The 26450-nt window shown below is 32.8% G+C and overlaps 1 pseudogene; it reads right to left on the bottom strand.

Moving 5' to 3' along the window:
• Nucleotides 1-21450, bottom strand: part of LOC123250838 — a 57435-nt pseudogene extending 35985 nt beyond the window's left edge.
• Nucleotides 21451-26450: the final 5000 nt, after the last annotated feature.

The raw sequence follows: 26450 nt of genomic DNA, 5'->3' as shown, positions 1-26450 counted from the left end.
TCTCCTTTTGAAAATAAACTACCATAAAAAATCATTTGGAATTGAGTAATTCCTGGTGACCATACTCTGATAAATTTAGTCCAAACCTTTTATTTTTACTCCTTACATTTATGTCCCTTAGTGGCCCTAGAACTCTTTCTTTTGTCTTAGAATTCAATGTTGACCAAGAATTTGATCTTGAAATCCTTTACTTTTCCAGGAAATTTTTTCTTGTTCTGCTACTATGTGTAGACACCACCATCTCTATGACAGTGTGTTCTTCTTCATTTGGAATCTCATGTTTTGTTGGAGCACATCACCTCCTGGGGGAGTAAAACTTGTTTTTTTTCTGAGTCTTTTTTGTGCTTACTCTCCTTTTGAATAAGCCAACTCCTAGAATATAATTTGATAGTAATTTATTTTATTAATTTAAAAAACCTTATGTTTTAGAATTTATATTAAATATCTATGTTCAGGAAGAAGATTGGTAAGGACTAGGCAACTGAGGTTAAGTGGTTTGCCCAGGGTCACAGAGCTAGGAAGTGTATGAGGTCAGATTTAAAACCAAGATTCACAGGCTTAATTTTTTAATAGTCAATGATCCCCAAAAGCCATAATGCAGAAAATCATCCTTAATTTGGTATAAATATCCTATCAAGAAACTAGGGCAAGGGTCCTTCACTTTCTGTAAAACAGACATTATTAATACCAGGAAAAAAGGTCCCAGATATTATGAATGGGAATGTCTATACTTTTTTTAGGAAGATACTTTGTTAGAACAAAGGTGTTTAAACGTGTTAATCATCTCCAGACTCTTCTACACAACAAAATAGAGCATAAGAAGAATATTTTTACATATACAGATAAAGTATATGTTTATTTCAAATATGACATGATCAAAAAGGCCTCTGGTTTTTTGTGATCCCAAAATGGGTCTCAAATCTGACTTATTAATCTCTGCCCTTTGTTTAACAGCAGACCCCAGTGGTGTCATTATTCATTCATTTTCAGTCACGTCCAACTCTTTGTGACTCTGTTTTGTGTTTTCTTGGCTAAGATTTTGAAGTAGTTTGTCACTTCTTTTTCTGACTCACTTTACAGATGAGGAAACTGAGGCAAAAAGGGTTAGATGACTTACCTAGAGTCACACAGCTAATAAGTTTCAAATGTTGGATTTTTTTTCAGCTCTTCCTGACTCTGGACTTGGTTCTCTATCCACTAGCTTCCTTTCCCCCTATTTCTGTGATTTTCCATTCTAGCCTAGAAACTTCTAAAGTATTATCTGATTAGTTTATCCCTGCCTGTGGCTCAAGTATGGGAAACAACACCTTCTAGGCAGAACTCTTATAAAATTCCTTAGCTGCTTTGATTTCAGGGTTGCCATGACTATTGACCTTGTAGATGCTATGACTAAGGAGATGCCTAATTTGCCGGGAAGAATGGAGTTCAGATTCACCTAGTAATCTGAAGTCCTTTGTGAATTCTCTCAGTCCAAATACTATGAATACATAAACAAATATTACATGAATACTATCATGCATGAGACTCCTAGAGATATCCCTGATTATATTAATTCCTTGCCATTTTCCAGATCTGCTTTGGAAGTGTCAATATTAATTTTGATTTAAAAGGATAAGATGGGTTGTTCTAGTGCTTTTTTCATTTTGTGTCTCTAGTAAGGACAAAGATACTTCCTTTACATATACCAAATAAAAGGATCTATTGATTTCAGCACTAACTAGCCCAATTGATCCTTCTGAAAAGCCTCATTAGTTATGGCAACGAACCCTCACATTGTCTAATGATAACTTAGAACATCTAGTCTATTAATTATCTCTTTCCTATTATAAATTAAAAGAAAAGGCTTCTTATTTTGGAAAGTTATTTTCCCAAAATACAATTCAAGTTACTATTAATTAATTTGAGAATTAATGGGGATGATGTTTTCAGGCCTAAAAAATACATTTTACTAGTGTCTGGGAAATGAGTCAATTTTAGCAGTTTCCTGAATGAAGAATTTGGAATTTATCATGAATAAGAGTGTAGAGAAGGTTACTGATGGTTTTAATCAGGTAGTAATAAATTGGTATTTTAAACTTCTTAAACTAAAAGTAACTAGACTAAAACTTTTTAGTTATTGTGATTCTTTCCCCAGTAACCTGTATATAGTGCCCTGAACATGGAAGGTAACAAATACTAGCTTTTTTAAAAAAATTATTTCTGATTTGAGTATCTTTAAATTATATTAAGCACTTTTGTCCAAAGTGTCAGCTTCATGGATCCCTTTGTTCTAAAAGAATCCTTTCTCTTTTCAAAGTGTTTTCCATTTCTTTGATGGTAATTTTTTAAAATTCAAATTGTGATAATTTATTCTTCATTAAAAATCTCATGGCTAAAATTTCTATAAAAACATATGTAGATTGTAAGAAAAAATTAAATATTCAAATTTATGAAATTTCAATTAATAGTTTTTGGTTGTCAATGATCATATTTTCAGGTTTAATATACCACTAATAATAGAATGAATATAAGGAATCAAGGAAGATAATCTTGATCATGAGCCACATTCATCAATCTAATCAGACCATATCCCTGTAAGTTTTAGTTTCCTGAACTTTAGGGACGTGAATGCTAGTAGGTAGCTGGCCAAAAGCTTACTGAACACAATCAAGAACTCACTGATTTAAGGTAAATTATTATTTTTTTTAAACCCTTAAATTCTGTGTATTGACTCCTAGGTGGAAGAGTGGTAAAGGGTGGGCAATGGGGGTCAAGTGACTTGACCAGGGTCACACAGCTGGGAAGTTGTCTGAGGTCAGATTTGAACCTAGGACCTCCCATCTTGAGGTCTGACTCTCAATCCACTGAGCTACCCAGCTGTCCCTATTAAGGTAAATTAGAAGTACCCACCTCATTGACCTCAGTATTCTGCTTCTGCAGCATGTCATAATCAAATTAAGTATAATGGGACTTTAAATGTATTTTTATCATTTAGACCATTAATAATTTAGTAATTATCATTAATGCTATCAGTCACTAGTTATTTATGGGTGAATGGGTCTTGAATGATATCTCTAAATGCATTCCATTTATATTCACAACACATCCAATTAGAAAACAGCTAGTAAAAAGAAAAGATTTAAGTTGGAGTTATAACTAGCAAAAATCTTCAAGATACTTTGGTTATTAATAAAATTACCACAATCTAACATCACATAATAGATAGGCAACTCTATTCAAACTAACATTATACCTCAGTAGAGTAGAGAGCATGCCAAGTACCATTATGAAATCATTTCAAAAGAGAGAAAAATGAGCTTAAATAACACTTGTGGTACCTATCACAAACAACTTGTTGTTGAAGCTCAAATGAAATAAAAATACATAAAGAAATTTGTAAATATTAAAAATGTCAATTTGTAGTTATTTTGTCACTATTTCTGTGCTATTTACTTATCAATAAATTATTACTATTATTATTATTTAATTTTTTTCATTTTTTCAATGGATTCAGATAGAAATGGTCCTGACATAAAAATTTTACTTGGCCATTTTCTAAATATTAAATTTTCTAGATTAAAAAATTGGGTTTTTGAAGTTATATATAAATATTAGGATAGAACATCAACTTCTGTAATGCAAACTATTGCAATTGGAAACAGAGCAAGTTTAATATGATCTCATCCAATTCCTCTGTGATTCTGCTTTCCTCGGCTATATTTTTATTTTTTTCATTACATATATTTTGGAGATTAGAAGTATTTGATGCCACTTTCCTTTTATTTTTTTAGTGTATTAATACTATACCCATGATTTTAGAGACAATAGTTCAGATCATAATAAATATCTGGATCCATTATCATTCATTTGTTTATACAGAAAACAAAGAAACAAACAAATAGCCACAGCAAGAAAAGAATAAAACAGATTAAAGGAGTAGGAGTCCTGGAAACCAAAAATCAGATTGTAGAGAGGATCAGATCCCCCAAATCCCATAAAGAGAAAAAGAATTTTCAGCTTTGGAAATACTAGAATCTTTGAGTTGCCTTTATTAGAACTGTATTCTAAATTTATTATTCTTTACCATTATAGTCTAAGTTTTATGCCATTCTTTCTAGCTATGAGGTATATATCTAATGAAATATACACTCAAGAATTAATGAAGTTAATGGTTTTTGTAGTAACTATTATTACTATCTCATCTTAAAAATATTTTTATTAAAAGCTAATTGAGCTCACTGCCTGATTGTTGTGTGAAACTCTCTGGTAGGGGCTCTTGAGATATAGTAGCAACAATACAATCCCATTGTTATCCAATGAATTTGAAGTAAGAGCCACATTCTGGGGAACTAATCTATACAAAGGAGCACAAGTTGAACATTGATCTATAAAACAAATGCTATTCCCAAGACTCAGGAAGACAAGATACAGAATTATTTCTAAGTATAGATGGAGGTCAAAGTGGTGGTTATCCTACTTGTCTTCACATGCTGTCTCCTATCTCTCCCTTAGAATGCCTTGCTGATTTAGGAGTTGATTCCCTGGATGATGGCTATGAGGGTAGGTTTGGAAATAGGACTAGTAGTCAGAAGAATGAAGCCAGACCTGGGGCTCTTATTCCTGTCTGTTGATGGCAGCTGGTCAATACTTATTGTTAATGGCAATGCAGAAGGTAGATACCCTAGCAACAGTGATTTCCCTCCTTGGTAATGGCTATGAAACCTAGACTAATGTCAGGCATGGTTGAAAGGGGAAGGGAATCAACTCAGTTCAAGTCCTTCTACCTTTCTAGTAACAACTTGGGGGAGAAGGAAGGGGAGTGTGACCATGCCATAGGCTTGCCATCAGTGCTATATTCTATCACTCCCTCAATGTTGTTTCATGTTTCAGCTAGACTAGCTCACCTATTAATTGCACACCATTCTTTTACTTAGCCAGATTTAAAACCGCAGTTAGCTCAATGAAAAGTTAGTTAAATCAAATATCAATCTGACAAGTCTTAAATCTATTATTATTGCCTAAACTGAAATAATTATGGCTTCTTAAATAATGTTAGGGTTGAATTAAAGAATCTTCTTAATCACATAATGTAAATATATAACATTCAACTAAGTAGCTATTTCAACATGTAGGTTTATTCTCTAATGATATAATATTATTAATTGCTTTAATTAATTAATTATAAATCATTAATGCCTTATATATGTATACAATTTTATATATGTCAAAGAGACATATGAATAAAAGACTTTAAGCTGGGATTAATATGTCACTTTGAACCAATAGATGAAGTGAATACCTGTAAATACTTCACATTTTCCACACAAAACACATTTACCACAATGATATCAAGTAGGATATGTGACTAAATACTTTGAGATTCAATGGCATGTTGAAATTGGAGCTTCTTGGGAAGAACACATATGGAAAGTTAACACCTATGCAATATTAGTCATGAAATATATTTTTAGAACTCCAAAATGAACTTCAAAAATTTGGAAAGTATCCCAAATAAAGCTAAATGTCATTAAGGGAACTCAGAACCTAGTTACTTAAGGAAGCTAGAGAAAGATTAGCATTTCCATGTCAAAAATTAAAAAAAAAAAAGAATGGTAGACTTTATTGGATAATAAGATAGGCATATAAAAAAGACATCCAAAATATCAAATAAAGTAAAAAAAATTATCTAGCAATTGTAAAAGCTAATAAAAAGTAAAATCAGATGGCCATGCATGACTGAAATTTATGAAAAATGGATATCGTGAGAATTTGTATCTGGAAATACAACTGCTTATGATGACTTTAGGGCCACTTCATTATCTCTACAAATTACTAGAGAATCATTCTTGAGGGACTCAGATTTAGTGATCAAATGAGATCATGTGAAGATGTTATTAATTGAATAATGCAGTACTGAAGGTTGTAAAAATTTCCCCTTACCAAACACCTAATAAGACATAGTGATTAGAATTATATATCAGAAGTTTTCTGTCTTTTATGGATTGATAAATGACAAATCCTTAGACTACAAATGCAGACTTTAAAATATCCTGGAAAAATCAACAGAGATTAAAAAGATCAAGGGGAAAAGAGAGATAGAGACAGAAAGATAGAGTTATTGATGAAGAGAAACAGAGAGACAGAGACAGACAGAAAGATTTATTGACATTAACAGACCACATTTATCTGTTCATGCAATGGTCTTGATTCAAGCTCAAATATTTGCTTTGAATCATTCTTTGATATAAATTAATAAGTTCACACATGTTAAGTTCCAATAAGATTCTAATATTTTTGAAAATTTTTTGATAATATCAGGAACATATTTAATATTAATGGAAGTTTATCAAAGACTGAAATATTTCCTACAAGTGTACAGACATAAGTGTTTCATAAAACTGCAACAATTTGAAAAAATAAAACTAAGGTCCTTGGTAGTTAGATATTGTAGTATATAGGGGTTTTCTTTTTTCCCATGAAGTATTTTTTCTTTAAAGTTAATCTTTTTTATTGAAAAAAATTATTTATTTAACTAATTAAGAATATTTTTCCATGGTTAAATGATTCATATTCTTTCCCTCCCTTCCAACTCCCCAAGTTCCCATAGCTGATGCACAATTCTACTGGGTTTTACATGTATGATTGATCAAGTCCTATTTTCATATTATTGATAATTGAACTAGGGTGATCATTTAGAGTCTAAAGTCACAAACATATCCCCATAAATCCATGTGTTAAAGCAGTTGTTTTTCTTCTATGTTTTTACTCCCACAGTTCTTCCTCTGAATGTGGATAGTGTTCTTTTTCATAAGTCCCTCAGAATTGTCCTGGATCATTGCCTTGCTGCTAGTAGAGAAGTGCTTTACATTTGATTGTACAATGTGTATCAGTCTCTGTGTATAAGATTATCCTGGTTCTGCTCCTTTCACTCTGCATCAATCCTGGAGGTCATTCCAGGTCACATGGAATTCCTCCAGTTCATTATTCCTTTGAGCACAATAGTATTCCATCACCAACAGATACCACAATTTGTTCATCCATTCCACAATTGAAGGACATCCCCTCATTTTCCAATATTTTGCCACCACAAAGAGCACAGGTATAAATATTTTTCTACAAATATTTTTCTTTATTATCTCTTTGGGGTATAAACTCAGCAGTGGTATGGAATGATCAAAGGACAGACAGTCTTTTAAAGCTCTTTGTGCATAGTTCCAAATCACCCTCCAGAATGGTTGGATCAATTCGCAACTCCACCAGCAATGCATTAATGTCATAATTTTGCCACATCCCCTCCAACCTTCCCCAGTTTACTTTGCTGTCATGTTAGCTAATCTGATAGGTGTGAGGTGGTACCTCAGAGTTTTTTTTTGATTTGCATTTCTCTAATTATTAGAGATTTAGAACACTTTTTCATGTGCTTATTGATAGTTTTGATTTATTTATCAGAAAATTTCCTATTCATACCCCTTGCCCATTTATCAATTGGGGAATGGCTTGATTCTTTGATTTATCTACTTATATATTTGAATAATTAGACCTTTGTCAGAATTTTTTGTTATAAAGATTTTCCCCCCAATTTGTTGTTTCCCTTCTAATTTTATTTGCATTGATTTTGTTTGTACAAAACCTTTTTAATTTAATGTAATCAAAATTATTTATTTTACATTTTGTAATTTTTTCTAACACTTGCTTGGTCTTAAAATCTTTCCTTTCCCAAAGATCTGACAAATATACTATTCTGTGTACACCTAATTCAAGTCATTCACTCATTCTGAACTTATCTTTGCATAGGGTGTGAGATGTTGATCTAATTCTAATATCTCCCATACTGTTTTCCAATTTTCCCAGCAGTTTTTGTCAAATACTGGATTTTTGTCCCCAAAATTGGGAACTTTGAGTTTATCATAGACAGTGTTGCTGAGGTTACTTACCTGAAATCTATTCCACTGCTCCTCCCTTCTATCTCTTAGCCAGTACCATATTGTTTTGATGACCACTGCTTTATAGTACAGTTTAAGATCTGGTACTTTTGGCCACCTTCCTTCACATATTTTTCCCTTAGTTCCTTTGATATTCTTGATCTTTTGTTCTTCCAAAGCAATTTTGTTATAGATTTTTTCTAATTCAGTAAAATAGTTTCTTAGTAGTTTGATAAGTATGGCACTAAATACGTAAATTAATTTGGGTAGGATGGTCATTTTTATTATGTTATCTCATCCTACATATGGACAATTAATGTTTTTCCAATTGTTTTAATCTAGATTTAATTATGTGTAAAGTTTTTATAGTTGTGTTCGTATAATTCCTGTGTTTGTCTTGGCAGATAGATTCCTAAGTATTTTATATTGTCTAGAGTGATTTTAAATGGAATTTCTCTTTCTAACTCTTGCTGCTGAGATGTGTTGGAATTATATAGAAATGCTGATGATTTATGTGCATTTATTTTGTATCCTTGCAACTTTGCTAAAGTTGTTGATTTTTTCCACTAGCTTTATAGTTGATTCTCTGGGATTCTTTAAGCATAGTATCATATTATCTTTTTTTTTCAAACCCTTAACTTCTGTGTATTGGCTTATAGGTGGAAGAGTGGAAATTGTGGGCAATGGGGGTCAAGTGACTTGCCCAGGGTCACACAGCTGGGAAGTGTCTGAGGCTGGATTTGAACCTAAGACCTCTTGTCTCTAGGGCTGACTAAATCCACTGAGCTACACGGCTGCCTCCCACCCCCCATCATATCATCTTCAAAGAGTGATAGCTTGGGTCCTCATTGCCTATTTTAATACCTTAAAGTTCTTTTTCTTCTCTAATTCCTACTGCTAGTGTTTCTAGTACAATGTTAAATAATAGAGGTGACAATTGGCATCCTTGTTTCACTCCTGGTCTTTTTTGGAATGCTTCTAATTTATCCCCATTGTAGATGATGCTTGTTGAAGATTTTAGATATATATTGTTTATTATTTTTAGGAACAGCCCTTCTATTCCTTTACTTTCTAGTTTTTTCAATAGGGATAGGTATTATATTTTTCACAGACATTTTCAGTATCTATTGATATATTGTGGTTTTTGTTGGTTTGTTTGTTGATGTGGTCGATTATGTGAATGGTTTTCCTAATATTCAACCATCTTTATCATTCCTGGTATAAATCCCACCTGATCCTAATGAATAACCCTCATAATTACTTACTGGAATTTTTTGCTAGTATTCTGTTTAAGACTTTTGCATTTATGTTCACTAAGGAGATAGGTCTGTAGTTCTCTTTCTCTGTTTTTGATATACCTGGCTTTGGAATCAGTACTGTATTTCTGTCATTAAAGGAATTTGGTAGAACTCCTTCTTTACTTATTATGTCAAATAGTTTGTATAGTATAGGATAGGATTTGTATAGCATTAGTCATTCTTTTAATGTTTTATAGAGTTCACTTGTGAATCCATATGGTCCTGGGTTTTTTTCTTAGGGAGTTGATGGCTTGTTCAATTTCTTTTTCTGAGATGGGATTATTTAAGTATTCTATTTCTTCTGTTATTCTAGGCAATTTATATTTTTGTAAATATTCATCCATATCACCTAGGTTACTATGTTTTTTTGCCATCTAGTTGGGCAAAATAGTTTTAATGATTGCCTTAGTTTCCTCTTCACTAGATGTGAGATCTCCCTTTTCATCTTTGATATTGGTAATTTGATTCTCTTCTTTCCTTTTTTATTAGATTGACCAATACTTTGTCTATTTAATTTGTTTTTTCAAAGTAACAGCTTCTAGTCTTATTTATTAATTCAATAGTTATTTTCCTTTTGATTTTATTACTTTCTCCTTTAATTTTTAGGATCTCTTAGTTTTTGTCTGGGGATTTTTAATTTGTTATTTTTGTAGTTTTTAAATTTTTGCCTAATTCATTGACCTCTGTTCTCCATAATTTGTTAATATATGCACTCAAGGATAGAAATTTTCCCCTGAGTACTGCTTTGGCTGTATCCCATAGATTTTGGTAGGATGTCTCATCATTGTCATTCTCTTCAATGAAATTATTAATTGTTTCTATGATTTGTTCTTTAATTAACTGATTTTTGGAGAATCATATTTTTTTAAATTTCCAATTAGTTTTTGCTTTGCCTCTCCATATACCCTTACTAATTATTATTTTTATTGCATTATGATCTGAAAAGGTTATATTTATTATTTCTGCTCTTTTGCATTTGTTTGACATGTTTCTATGCCCATAGTATATGGTCAATCTTTGTGAATGTAACATGTACTGCTGAAAAGGTATATTCCTTTTTGTCCCTATTTATTTTTCTCCATATATCTATTAAGTCTAATTTTTCTAAAATTTCATTCACCTCTCTTACTTCTTTCTTGTTTATTTTTTGGTTTAGTTCATCTAGATCTGGTAGAGGAAGGTAAGGGTCTCCCACCAGTATAGTTTTACTCTCTATTTCCTCCTTGAGCTCTGCCAGTTTCTCCTTTAGAAATATTGATGCTATGCCATTTGGTGCATTCATGTTGAGGATTGACATTTCCTCATTGTCTATACTACTTTTTTTCAGGATGTAATTACCTTCCCTATCTCTTTTAATCAGATATATTTTTACTTTGACTTTGTCAGCTTTCATGATTGCTACTCTTGCCTTCTTTTTTCTCATTGAAGCCCAATAGATTTTGCTCCAGTCTTTTACCTTTAACCTGTGTGTCTACCTGCCTCATGTGTGTTTCTTGTAGACAATATATGGTAGGATTTTGGTTTCTTATCCACTCTGCTATTAGCTTCCATTTTATGGATGAATTCATCCCATTCACATTCAGAGTCATGATTACCACCTATTTATACCCCATCATCTTGATTTCCTCTCCTAGTCCTAGTTTCTTCTTTCCCTTTTTCCTTCACACCAGTGTTTTTCTTTTAATCTGTCCCCCTAATCCACCCCTTTATTTTACTTTCATTCTTCCATTCCATTTTTAAAAATTTTAAACCTCTTATTATCAAAGATATTGGGGCCCATATAGAAATAAGTTGAAGGAAAGGAAAAGGAATGGGGTTTCATATAATCCCAACATGGCTCCTTTTATTTAGAAATTTGTTGAATATTTAATATATGATTTACCATACATTTTGAAATAATTTGTCCTGGATTATAAAGGAGTATCAAATCTGTTGCATATTGATATTCTACAAGGTATATGCCACAAATTTATAATGGCTGAGTACACAAATAAAAGAAAGGATGCAATGGAATTTTCACTGGCAGATAAATACTAGGTGTTACAACTGAGTCTTCCCAGTCTGATTCAAACTTTGTGATACAATTATCCATTTGTATCTTGAATCCCAGATATTATAAATGATAATTACCATTGGTGTACTACCACATATAAATTTTAGTTTTATATCATATAACTGAGTTGATAGTGGAATAAATGCCTTATATGGTCAGAATCCAGATATAGTGATTAGGCTATTTGTTTGCCCCATAAAATACCTTCAACTACAAAGAACTTCAGATTCCTGATAAAAAAAAAAACAGTGGAAAGATATGAAGAAATGACATGCATGACTTCCTTTAGGACTTAAAAATTATTCTAAATGGATGTATTATGTTTCATAAGGTAAAATGCTTTGGGGGGTAGATAAGTGGCTCAGTGGTCTGAGAGCCAGGCCTAGAGATAAAGGGTCATTGGTTCAAATCTGTCCTCAGATACTTCCTAGCTGTGTGATCCTAGGCAAGTCACTTAATCCCTAGTCCTTACCACTCTTCTGCCTTGGAACCAAACACAGTATTGATTCTAAGATGGAAGGCAAGGGTTTAAAAAAAAGAATATTGGGGCAGGGAGAGATAAGAGCTTCTTATTCTTCTCCTCTTCACTTAACCCCCATTGCCAAGCCCTTCCATCAGTAATGCTTTGTAATACATGGATTGATTATGAGATGGAAGTTAAAGAAAAAAATACTTTGCAATGATTTTTGTTTTGTTTTTGCTTTCTCTGAGGTAACTATTATTTCCTTTCTATGATGACTGGTAAGAACATTAGAAATGAACTGAAAAGACATAGATTTGAATTCTGACTCTCCTAATTACTACCTACGGAAAGTCACAACTTTGGTTTCTCCATTTGTAAAAATAGAGAATTTGAACAGATGATTACTAAAATCTCTTCCATCATTTATTCTTGGTACCAATTCCCAGTCTCGACTATGGTGATCATGACAATTGGTGATTGGTTATGATCTGTAATAGAATAAAAATGATATAGGATATTCCAAAAATCTTAGTATAGTTTTATGCTTCTATAGGCTAAAACCACACTATATCCTATATTTGTAACGCTATGACACAAGGTTGTGAGGAAAGTCTGAAATTGCAAAAGTGAAATATCATTATTACTATTCTGAAAAACATTTAAAAAAGAAATTAATAAACAATAGAAGGGTATAATTCTGAGTTTACATTTTTGTCTAGCTCATTAGTACACTGAAATTTTCAATTTCCTTCATCATTTTTCTTGACTTTAGACATTTAGTGATAAGTTATTATACTCAGGCTATCAGCATTATTTAAGAAAATTTCTGCCTAGAATTCAGAGATTCCTTCTTTTGAAAGATAAAAAATAAAGAAAGCAGTAACAATTTCCTTAATTATAATTCAGAATCTGCATTCCAAACCAAATTATACCAATTCCATTAAATACACTTCATTCTTATTGAAATAAATTGCATATTACCAGAGACAAGTGTACCAACTTTCCCTTAAAATGCTTAATGTTAAATAAGTTCTACTATATTTTAAGGACTTTGGAGCCATGTTTCTTTTTGAGTTTATAAACTATATTTAAAATATAGTTATAAATGACTAGTCTCTTTTTTAAACCACAAAGCATCAAGGATAAAATATATACTAGTTGCTCAATTTTTTTCTGCAAAAACAACTGTAAAGGGATTTCCCATGCACAAAATTATAAAGAATATGAATATAAAATTCAGTTCCATCTCCTTCAGGAAAAGAACCTGATCCGTGTCTTATAAACCATCCCTACTATTCATGGACTCCCTCCTTTAAACCTCTTAAATCCATTTACCTTTTAATTCTCCAAAATAAAGTTATATATACATAAGGTATGTTTCTTATTCTCCTAAACACACAAGTACAATATGCATATGTGTGTGCATATATGTTTGAGGAAGATAGTTCGCTAGGCATTTAATAACTATTTTCTAGTTCTGTTGCTTTTATTCTAGAAATGGGGGGGGACTTGAGCAAATATATAGAGGTTCTACTAACATATAAATGAAATTCTTGCTTTGGATTTCTTATTTATTTGGTACAACAGTAGGAAAGGAGTATCTTCACTGTTTAATACTAATAGGCACAAAGTTTGTGCTAATTTTATAAATAGACATACCAAGTAAAAATTATGCCCCCCCCACCACAATATATTTCTTCAAGATAGTTAAGGAATTTTTTTGAAGTATCTTGTTTTGAGTTCTTGGAAGTCAGAGATTTTGACATTTAAGAAAGAAAAGGTTCATTAGATTAATCTAGTGTTGGTTTATTTTTAGTAATATATAATATTTAAAAAAGGCTATTTAGTATTCCTTTCAGCTTCCACTAATATAATAACAGCTGTTAGGTTTAGTTTCTGTCTTCATTAGTCTGAAATTTAAAAGGACAAAAAATAGGGTAGGACAGTGACAAAAAAAACAACAGATGTCATAGTGCTTAAATATGATATACATCAATGCCTATCCTTAGATTGTATAGAAGAGAGTAAGGAGATGAATATAAAAAAATTCAAAATGAAATACATTAAAATATTATTAATATACAATATTTAAAAGTATTATGAGGAATGGACAATCTTAAAGGGTTATCAAAAGACTCACAATTAGTAAAAAGACATTAGTTGATAAATATATCTTGGGGAAAAAGGAAAATAAAACAAAACCTGACATTTTATTAATTTTTAAAAACTCACACCTGGAAATTTCTATTTTCAAAATTATTTAAAACTTAGTTATGTTACAATTGACATAACTGAGGGCAATGCAATAGGATGATAGGGAAATCATACAGATAATAAAGGACTAGATTTCATTTTTCAAATCCATGAAAACATCAAGTAGTGTATAACAAAATTGAAAGTAAAAGAGGGGAAAAAAGAAATCTATTGTAAAAAAAGTGAAAATTTAACCCTGGCCTTTTAGCCAAACCAATAAAACTTTGGGAAGACTGAATAATTGGGCTAGATTTGAAAGGTCTTATAGTAATTATAGCTTGAGAGCTATAGAAAATTCCCAGTTGTATAATAAGAGTTACTCAACAGATAATTTGTGAGACAGCTGAGCTGTTGTTCATGATTATATCTGATGCTGTTCATGATTAAAGGCCTTCTTGAACTACTACATGGGATGTCTCAGTAATTTTCTGTAATTTAAGTTAAAATTTAGCTCAGGTTTGATAATGACAAGAACATTTTACTTAAACAGAGGAATGGATGATAATCATGTACCTGTAACCATTTATTTGTAGGAATAATTAAAAAAGGATATCTCTTCATGCATAATTAGATCTATACTTATTAATAAGCTTTCAAAGTATAGAACATTTCCTCTTCTGACTTGGAACAAATAAAATGGATAGGCCCATTTCCCCTATGCATCCCCAATTCACTGGTAAGTGAATATTTAAGAAAAAGAGTCATCACAAAATGATCAGGTGGGTCCAACCTGTGTCTACCTATTTTTTCAGTGACATGTATCTGGGAGATATCCCATATATCACTAGCATAATAACTTGTGTCATTATGTATTTTTTGTATGTCACAACAACAGTAGTAGACTACATAATCCATTGTATTAGATTTTTGTATTCTAGGCCTAGCAATGAAATTTTGCAATTTTTAGGCTTTTGAAAACTCATACATGTTTTCTACACATATTTTAAAGCTCTACCAGAAGAAGAATACTTTGCCAGATTTAACTGAATGCTGAAATGTTGAACTAGAGAAACTAGTTTTATGCATGTTGTTTATGCTTCCATTCCACAGATACTGAGAAGATAAGAGGAAAAAGATATTTTTAATTGAAAACATTAATAATGGCATTTAAAGGCTATGACTGGAAGTGTTGAGATTATTATTGATGTTACTGAGGAGGATGCTGTGATAAAATAATTTGTTTGATGTTCACAAAAGTATCTTTCAACTCTCCTCTCAGAAGGAAAGCCAGGAGTGACTTCTCTTCACCAGGCCAGTATGTAATTTTCTTGGAAACTATATATTTATGTAAAAATCTATTTATTTATATTTAACAGATATGAGTATAAGGATTAGTAATAAGGAAAGCCTTAACACTAAAAGGGAAACTACATATCTACCCACTTTCCTACATTTGCCTCATGGTAAACTCTTCAGTTTCTTCAAGGTACTCTGAACTGCATGCTATCTGACTAAAACCTAACTATAATTCTTATTAAAATAGCCTAGTATTGTTAACAGTGTCTCCAAGTAAATATTGCCAGTTAGCCAATATGACAGAGGATAACTAACCAAAGTACATCTCTGAGATGTCTCAGAGCTTAGGCAAAACAGGCCTTCAATCTTTCTTCAAAACAGAAGATATGACAGCTTCTTCTCCACAATGATTTTTCATGGTCAGGCAAGTTTGATTTCTTTCTCTCTACCATAGAGCCAGGCTAAGTTGAATCTGTGTTCCACCAAAAGCTAGGGACCAACTCAGAGCTTAGTGACCATCTGTCAGAACTTTATCTGCTTCTCTCCTCCCAAGTTCTCATCTCACACACAGAATTCTGTCTTACCTTCAGCCTCAGAGACACCTTCTTACAATTCCTTATTTTAATCAATATCTAATCAATGTATTTCCTATTCCTTTTCTACAGACTTCATATTATAATATTAGAGTCTAGTATTAAGGTTATGATGGAGCTAAAAAACCGTTCTTAGAAGAAGAAAAGTATAACCACTTTTGAGTATCAACTCAGGCTAAAGAAAAAGAGTAATCCAATGCCTAAAAGGCTTTAAAAACTGCATGCTCTTTGCTCCAACCATACCATTGCTGGGTATATACCTCAAAGAGATAATAAGGAAAAAGACTTGTACAAAAATATTTATACTTGTGCTCTTTGTGGTGGCAAATGAAAAATGAGGGAATGTCCTTTAATTGGGGAATGACTAAACAAGTTGTGGTATCTATTGGTGGTGAAATACTATTATGCTAAAAGGAATAATGAACTGGAGGAATTCCAGGTAAACTGGAATGACTTTCAGGAATTGATGCAGAGTGAAATGAGGAGATCCAAGAAAACCTTATACACAGAGACAGATACACTGTGTCATAATCAAATGTAATGGACTTCTTTACTAGCTGCAATGCTCCAAGACATTTCTGAGGGAGTTATGAGAAAGAACACCAGCCACATCCAGAGGAATAACATTGGGAGTAGAAACACAGAAGAAAAACAACTGCTTGATCACATGTTTTGATGGGGATATGATTGAGGATGTAGATTCTTTTTTTTTTTTACTTTTTTTTAAACCCTTAACTTCTGTGTGGAAGAATCGTAAGGGTGGGCAATGGGAGTCAAGTGACTTACCCAGGGTCACACAGCTGGGAAGTGTCTGAGGCCAGATTTGAACCTAGGACCTCCTGTCTCTAGGGCTGACTCTCAATCCACTGAGCTACCCAGCTGCCCCTTGAGGATGTAGATTCTAAACAATCACCCTAGTGCAAATATCAATAATATGGAAATAGGGCTTGATCAATGACACATGTAAAACCCAGTAGAATCATGTGTTGGCTATGGGAGGGGAGCGAGAGAAGGAGAGGGGAAGAACATAAATCATGTAACCATGGAAAAATTTTCTTAATTAATCAATTAAATAAAATTAAAAGAGTAATCCAATATAAAAGATGAGATATTTTAAGGATGTTGGAATGTTTTTAGAGATTAAAGAACTGTGAGGGTATGATGGGCTATCACAAGTTGATAAAAAATTAGATTAATCAGTCAATCAATAATAGATGATACATGATAGGGATACAAAAAATTGAGAAATTCCTTGCCCTCAAGGAGCTTATATTATTCAGGGAAATACAATATTTGTTGTAGATGTTTTGATACAAGCATACTCAGGAATTTTTAGTGGAGTTATGGTGTAGCAGATTTTGACACAGTCAATAAGAATTTTTTGTTTAATTTGCTATGTATCATGAGTTCTGTCAAACATAGAACAATACAATAGCCCATCAAAACAATGTTTTTGATTTGATGATTGTTTCTTGAATAAAAACAAGAGTAGAAGCTAGGAATAATGGGACGAGTGTATTAAATGGCAAATTGCCTACTCTAAATAGGGTTGGATAAGAAACAGAACCCACATACATATTATGAATTGAAATATTTTAATTTATTTATCTACCAGTCAGCACAACTTAGGCTTAAAATAGAGAATGTTGAATGAATTAACTGCCTGAGATGGGAGGGGATAGTCTCTTAAGTTTCAAGACATGGTAAAATATAGCAGGAAGAATGGCTACAAAGGATTATAAGAATGTTCCTGAAAGAGTAAAATATAACTTTAATTAATATTTTAAAAATATTTCTATGATTGAGTTTTCTCCAGTACTAGCTATTACTCCTGCTGTTTTCTAAAGTCAAAGGGAATTTTTTTCCATATGACTCCTCTAAAAACAGAATAATTATGAACAATTTTAATATTATCCTGTAATAATTATAATGTAATAATAAGAATAAGAATAAAGCTGTAATAATTGTGTGTAAGAGAGAAAAATAGAGACATAGTGAGTCAGGAACAGAGAAAGAGAGAGTATCCTCAGCATCTGCAGGAATGAAATCATATGTGGAGAGAGCTATAGGGGTAGAAAATTGCATAATTGGTGTGTGACTTGAATACTTGGTAATTTGGCCTTATTTTCTTATCTAAGATCAACAGTGACAACATAATATCAGTTACAGGTATTCTCATGAATGGATTCTTTCTGGCTGCTTGAAGTATTTTTCCTTGGTTTTGTGGCTCTTGAATTTAGCTATTTCATTCCTGGAAGTTGTCATTTGAGGATTTCTTTCTGGAGGTGACATATGAATTCTTTCAATTTCAATTTTAATTTCTTGTTCAAGACTCTGGGTAGTTATCTTTGATAATTTCTTGTAATATGATATCCAAGGTTTTTTTCTTAATCATGGTTTTCAAGTAGTTGAATAGGAGAGACTTTCTCTGCTAGATCTATTTTCTAGGTCAGTTATTTTTTCAATAAGATTTATCATATTTTCCTGTTTTTTCATTCCTTTGATTCTGCTTTATTGTTTCTTGATTTTTCATAAAATGATTAACTTCTAGATGATCAATTCTGATTTTTAAGTCCTGATTTTCATCTTTCAATTTTTGGTTCTTCTATTTCAATTTGCCTATTTCTTCTTGCATCACTTTCTTTTCTCTTCTGTTTTCTCTTTCGCACTTTTCCTCTGCCTCTCTTAATTGGTTTTTGAAGTCCTTTTTGAGTTCTTCCAGAATATGTGTCCAATCCATATTTTTCTTTTGGACTTTGGGTGTGTTTCCTTTGCTTTCACTTTCCCCTTTTGCATCCATGCCTTGCTCTTTGTTTTTATAAAAATTATTTAGCGTTTAGATGCTTTTTTGTTGTTTGCTCCTTTTTCCTATCTAATTATATGTAGACTGGGGCGGGGGATGATGTGATAGTGTAAGGGATGAAAGCTCTCAGAGCCCCCTTGCTCTGCTGATTCAAATGATCATTGTGATGCTGATAGCCTAAAGACTTGCATCAGGCTTAGGTGTAAGGTTTTGATCTTACTCTGATCTTAATCAGGTCAGGGACTGATTAAATTCTAGTCTCAGGCTTAGTCTCAAGTTTTTGGTCTCACTGTGTACTTGTTCTTGTTTTTACATTGTTCACCCAATTTTTAATATACTTCACATATCTTAAGACTTTTAAAACTAGTTATTGATTCTAAAAGTAAAAAAAAAAAACAACAACCTAGAGGTTATTATCAATGATCACTATCTTTATAGGCTTTGATTTTTAATGTAGACAAATATTTTTGAGATCTCTGCTTCTTTGGTGTTGTGAAAAACAATTTTTTGACATATCTGTACATTAAAAGGCAGATAAATATCTTCTAGTTGCATAGACCAATGATTCCCAAAGTTGGCGCCACCGCCCCCTGGTGGGTGCTGCAGTGATCCATGGAGGTGGTGATGGCCACAGGTATAATTGGGGGTGGTGAATAACTGTAAGGGGGAAATGATAGTATGTGACATTGGGCACTAAGTAATATTTTTTTTCTGGAAAGGGGGCAGTAGGCCAAAAAAGTTTGGGAACCACTGGCATAGACTTTCTCTAAAAATGGAATCCTTTTTCTCATTTTTGTTTATTTATTTTTTCCTTGCAAACATTAAACGTAGAGGGGGGAATAGATGGTTCTGATCCTTCCTGGGAGTCAAATGACAATAGTAAGCTGGCCTCTGAGTCAAGAGTACTGCCTCTAAAAGAAATATCCATCTGACATTGGGAAAGTCACTTTAGTTCTCAGTCTAGAAGTAATCCTCTTAAGAAGGAAAAAAAATTGGTCTGTATTAAAGATTAAAAATTTTTTTAAAAATTGAACTAACTGTGCAAATAAAGTTCCTGTTTCATTTCCTATTAATATAAATATATGTTTCAATATATTTGATGCCTTTATCACGTTTTTATGTTAGCTAGCAAAGTATTATACTTTTAAAAATTGAAATTATATTTGTTTGTAACCACCATCACCACCAAAAAAACATTTAACTACCCAAACACATAAAAAAACTTATGTACAAACACCATGAACCCCACATTGTTTAGAATTTATTAAAAATATATAAATTATGTATGTATATTAATATAAACATCCTCTTCTTTTGAATTCCCTTTGGACTGGTTTTACTTGGTTATTTTTTCCCTTCATTTTGTTGCTTTTTTAAAAATGTAGTCATGGTATGTAACATGTATATATGTTCAATACTATTATTACTTTCTTTTCTTCTCTCCATATATTTCCCCTATTTCCTTTATTTTCCAATATTTGTCATTTCTAATGACATAAAACAATCCATTACAGTCAAATGTTACAATCTATTTTTATTTAATTATTTTTCTTTATTTTATTCTACTAACAAATTTACACATAACTTTTCCAAGGTTACATGATTCATGCTGTCTCCATCCCTTCTTCCCTCCCTCCTCCTGGAGTTGACAAGCAATTTCACTGGGTTATTCATGTATTATCACCCAAAATCTATTTCCATATTATTAATTTTTGTAATAGAAGACTTAAAACCAAAATCCTAAATCTTCAACCTATATAAAAAGATGATAAATCATGTTTTCTTCTGTATTTCTACTCTAATAGTTCTTTCTTTACATGTGAATAACATTCTTTTTCATAAGTCCCTCAGAATTGTCCTGGATCATTGTATTGCTGTTAGTAGTGTATTACATTTGATCATCCCACAATATTTCAGTTACCGTGTACTGCTTCAGTACTGTGGTTCTGCTTATTTCATTCCACATCAGTTTCTGTAGGTTTTTCCAGTTTTTTTTCTGAAATCAACTGGTTCATTGTTTCTTATAACACAATCATATTCCTTCACCATCATATACCACATTTTGTTCAGGCATTCCCCAATTGAGGGTCATTCCCTCAGTTTTCCATTTTTGGCCAACATCAAATAGTGCAACTATGAATCTTTTTGTACAAATAGGTCTATTACCATTAAAAATCTCTTTGGGATACAGACATGGCAATGGTATTGCTAGATCAAAAGGTATGCATTCTTTTAAAGCTCTTTGGGCAACTTTCTAGAAAGGTTGGATCAGTTCACAACTCCACCATCAATACATTAGTGTCCCCATTTTGAAAAAAATCACCTCCAACATTTATTATTTTCCTTTTGTATCAATGGAAATTTTGAACCTTGAACTTCATCCCCCATAAGTCTCTTAGTTTTCCCAAAATTCCCTTTAATCTCTCCTGCACCTCCACATTTGCATGATCATGTTATTGTTTTATATTTGGCTGTAACTCCTCCCTCTTTCTCTTTGGTTCCTGAGAAGCAAGCTTATTAGTAACCTTTTAGTTAGTCTCTTTGTTATTTTATTATTAATAAAATATTTATAAATATAATATTTAGTATTTAGGTATATTAATTTTAATCTCCACATTATGGCTAACCATGATGGGATAGAATTCTCAAATATTTTTTAAAATAGATTTTCAGTATAGTTAGTAAGTTTGCCCAAGAGCTGAGAACTTGGGTTTCCCTTTTTCGCCCTATGCTCCTGCGTTTTTTTTTTTCTTCACTGGCAACTCAGCCCACCTGCTTTTGCCCGCCAGCCTGCCAGTCACCAGCTTTTGCTGCCTCTGCCTTTTCACACCCATCTGCTCCAGCAAGCATTCCTCATTGCTCCCTGCCCAGCCTGCAGTCTGCCAAACCAAACTGCTTTTTTTCAATGGAAGGGTGAGACCCCAATCCCTTCCCCCACCCCATGTGGGATTTTCAGCCTGCACTTCCATTTTTTAAGCCAAAGTCTTAAATCAGTGGTCCCCAAATTTTTTGGCCCCCTTTCCAGAAAAAAATATTACTTATCCCCCCGGAAATTAATTTTTTTTAAATTTTTATAGCAATTAATAGTAAAGATAAATGTACCTGTGGCCATCACTTCTCCCCCTGGATTGCTGCAGCACCCGCCAGGGGGTGGTAGTGCCTACTTTGGGAATCACTGTCTTAAAATGATCCTGGACTCCTGGCTGAGAGAGACTTGCAAGTCATCCCCCCCCCCCACCCCACCGGAAGGGGACTTCTCTACATTTGTTTTTTTCTTTTGAGGGCAGAGAGACTAAATCAGTAGAATTGAAGGAGATGTTTTTGGGATTTTGTCTCTACCTTTTGGCCAGTTCTCTCATATGCAAATACCCTATTGTTCTCCAGCAAGACTTGGCTTTTTTGTGTTTAATCTGTAAACACATTTCCATTCAGTGCTGTTTTTTTTTTAATAATGCTGTTTCAAAGCATGCTTGAAACTGAAACAACAGTTTGAGTTGGTAAAGTTATAAACTGCAGTTCAGATCTACTTAATTCTTTTCCAGGGGGTTTTTGTGCTGATTGAATACCTTACAGTTGAGAGCTTGATTCAGGGGAGAAATTCATCTCCTCACACCCTTTTGGCTTTTTGGTTTACCCATACTCATTTTGAGGGTTGTGCACACTATGCTCTTTGCAGAATTCACCCTCACAATGACAAAATTTAGAGCCCTGACAAACAAAATCTGAATGGATGAAAATACTGTGGGAGGGGAAATAACTTTAAAAGAGATCTTAAAGTTTATTGCTTGCTAATTATTGTCAGCTTTTCCCCTCAAGATAGTAAACAAGCCTATGGAGATTGGTAAAAAGAATTTTTTACTACAATGCTTGTAACTGATCATTTGCATATATTATTGTATTTGCTGGTTTCTTTAAGGCTTAAATTTTTAAAGTTTAACTGTATTAATCTAATTAATATCTATTCTGTTATATGATTCTTTATCTGTACTGTTTCCCTATGATTTTACTGAATAACACATTATTGTAAAAAGCCCATGAACATCTTACACAAAAAATTTTTTAAGTTGTAAAAAGCCCATAAGTCTTATGTATCCTGCATTTGTCATCTTAACTATTGAAGTAACATGCTGCTTATACAACCTTGGAGAATATGATGACTTAAGAATTCAAATTGTAATTTAATAAGGGGTCTTTAAAATGACTTTAGAATACCTGGTACTTTCTGAATGGATGATAGGTTTATATATATATATATATATATAATAAAGAATGTTATCTTAAAAAGGTAGAGAAAACAAATAGAAATTTCCTACCCAAACTATTTATGTATAACAGCAGGAAGTCAAAAAGAGCTCCTGCATGCATTTTAACTCTTTATTTTAATTTACTTCCCCACTAGAAGGATCTAGAAATTCCTAGTGATGTTTTAGACCCAAATAGGTTTTCATCAGCAATTGCCAAGGTTGAAAAATTTGCCATACCTGTAGTATTTGTGACAAGTATAGATTTTTTAAACATCACACAGCAAGTGGCTATCTATAAATTCATGAAAATCCTATACAATAATGGGTTTGTTTGCGATTGTCAGTAACTGGGCTATTGTGAATTTTGGGACATTGTGAATTTTGTGAATTTATTTGAATGTACATTATCTACTATATTATTGTTTTTTAAATCTGTTATTCTGTAAAAATAATTTGCATTCACAGTAGTTCATGGCCAAGTTTAAAAAGGAAATTAGATCTCATTTTTTGGGTGATAAACCTGCTTATTCTAAGCTATGTATTTTTGATTTTTAAAACATTCTTTTATTTTTTTTCCTTGTATGTACAATACAGTATTTGAGTTTCTTTTTTTTTCTCATTTCTTGTACTTAAGGTACATATAATCAATATTAATCCTTTTTGATTTTACAGTAATATAAGTTTAAAATACATTTGTTCCAATATTAATGCATCCCCAAAGGGCCTTAAACTATAGAATAATGCCATTGATTGTTTAAATAATCATGGGAATTTGCTTAATGATTCTGTCTGATTTCAGAAGAGTATTTAAAAAGAGCCACTGCACAGTGGTAAAGAAGCACAAAGCCAAGCTGAATAGTGCAAATTGAGCATAAGATCAAAGAGACCAACCAATCCCAGTGGGATTGATGTAATTTTGAGCTGACAAGAGGACTTGAACTTGTTTGGGGTTCGAGGTTGGAGCACTTAACATATGTAAAGACATAGGACTTCCTCTGAATTATATTCTATCCAAGCACCTCATTCTGGCTACCATTCTGGCTCTTATAATCTAGTCTCTTTTTGTCTTTTATTAGTATGGCAAACTTTGTGTAGTCTTAGCTACTGATTGGGTAAGTGCATAATTGCTTAAATCACATTAATTGGGTCCTAATTCAAGGACCTTTCATAGTTTTGTTTTTCCTTTACTTAGATTTTTTAGACATAAGACTTTGACATTTTATATTGATACACAAGTTATTTTTTCTCTTTTATATGGATTTTTTAAAATTTAAACATTTATTAATATTCATTTTTAACATAGTTACATGATTCATGCTCCTACTTTCCCCTTCACCCCCCGCATTCCCCCCACCCATGGCCGATGCACATTTCCACTAGTTTTGTCATGTGTCCTTGATCAAGACCTATTTCCAAATTGTTGGTAGTTGCATTGGTGTGGTAGTTTCGAGTACACACCCTCAATCATGTCCACCCCGACCCATGTATTCAAGCAGTTGTTTTTCTTATATGTTTCCTCTCCTGCAGTCCTTCCTCTGAATGTGGACAGCCTTCTTTACCACAGATCCCTCAGAATTGTCCTGGGTCATTGTATTGCTACTGGTACAGAGGTCTATTACATTCAATTTTACCACAGTATATCAGTCTCTGTGTACAATGTTCTTCTGGCTCTGCTCCTTTCTCTCTGCATCAGTTCCTGGAGGTCTCTCCAGTTCGCCTGGAACTCCTCCAGTTTATTATTCCATTTAGCACAATAGTATTCCATCACCCACATATACCACAGTTTGCTCAGCCATTCCCAAATTGAAGGACATACCCTCCTTTTCCAGTTTGTTGCCACTACAAAAAGCGCAGCTATAAATATTTTCGTACAAGTCTGTTTATCTATGATCTCTTTGGAGTACAAACTCAACAATAGTATGGCTGGATCAAAGGGCAAGCATTCTTTTATAGCCCTTTGAGCATGGTTCCAAATTGCCAGCCAGAATGGCTGGATCAGTTCACAGGTCCATCAGCAATGTCCCAATTTTGCCACATCCCCTCCAACATTCATTACCTCCCCTTCTTACATTTTAGCCAATCTGCTAGGTGTGAGGTGATACCTCAGAGTTGTTTTGATTTGCATTTCTCTAATTATTAGAGATTTGGAACACTTTCTCATGTGCTTATTGATACTTTTGATTTCTTTACCTGAAAATTGTCTATTCATGTCTCTTGCCCATTTTTCAATTGGGGAATGGCTTGATTTTTTATACAATTGCTTTAACTCCTTGTATATTTGAGTAATTAGACCCCTATCAGAGTTTTTTGTTATAAAGATTTTTTTCCCAATTTGTTGTTTCCCTTCTGATTTTGACTACATTGTTTTTGTTAGTACAAAAGCTTTTTAATTTAATGTAATCAAAACCATTTAATTTATATTTTGTAATTTTCTCTAACTCTTGCTTGGTTTGAAAATCTTTCCTTTCCCAGAGATTTGACAAGTAAACTATTCTGTGTTCACTTAAATTATTTATAGTTTCCCTCTTTATATTCCAGTCGTTCACCCATTCTGAATTTATCTTGGTGTAGGGTGTGAGATGTTGATCTAGACCTAATCTCTCCCATATTGTTTTCCAAATTTCCCAGCAGTTTTTGTCAAATAGTGGATTCATGTCCCAAAAGTTGGGCTCTTTGGATTTATCATACACTGTCTTGCTGATGTCATTCACCCCAAGTCTACTCCACTGATCCTCCTCTCTGTCTCTTAGCCAGTACCATATTGTTTTGATGACTGCTGCTTTATAGTATAGTTTAATATCTGGTACTGCTAGGCCCCCTTCCCTCACATTTTTTTCATTATTTCCCTTGATATTCTTGATCTTTTGTTATTCCAAATGAAATTTGTTATAGTTTTTTCTAATTCAGTAAAGAAGTTTTTTGGTAGCTTGATAGGTATGGTGCTAAATAGGTAAATTAATTTGGGTAGAATTGTCATTTTTATTATGTTAGCTCATCCTACCCATGAGCAATCAATGGCTTTCCAATTGTTTAGATCCAGTTTTATTTGTTTGGAAAGTGTTTTGTAGTTGTTTTCATATAATTGCTGTGTTTGTTTTGGTAGATAGATTCTGAAGTATTTTATATTGTCTAGGGTGATTTTAAATGGTGTTTCTCTTTCTACTTCTTGCTGCTCTAGTGTGTTGGAAATGTATAGAAATGCCAATGAATTGTGTGCAATTATTTTGTATCCTGCAACTTTGCTAAAGTTGTTGATTACTTCTACAAGCTTCTTAGTTGATTCTCTGGGATTTTTTAAGTATACCATCATATCATCTGCAAAGAGTGATAGCTTAGTCTCCTCCTTGCCTATTTTGATACCTTCAATTTCTTTTTTTCTCTAATTGCAACTGCTAGTGTTTCTAGTACTATGTTGAATAATAGAGGTGATAATGGGCATCCTTGTTTTACTCCTGATCTTATTGGGAAGGCTTCTAATTTATCCCCATTGCATATGATGTTTGTTGATGGTTTTAGGTATATACTGTTTATTATTTTTAGGAAAGGTCCTTCTATTCCTATACTTTCCAGTGTTTTCAATACGAATGGATGCTGTATTTTGTCAAA

This window comes from Gracilinanus agilis, chromosome 1 (genome assembly GCF_016433145.1).
Source record: "Gracilinanus agilis isolate LMUSP501 chromosome 1, AgileGrace, whole genome shotgun sequence".
In the NCBI taxonomy this organism is placed as follows: Eukaryota; Metazoa; Chordata; class Mammalia; order Didelphimorphia; family Didelphidae; genus Gracilinanus; species Gracilinanus agilis.
Note: the sequence above shows the minus strand (reverse complement) of the source record. Positions and strands in the feature narration are given on the sequence as shown.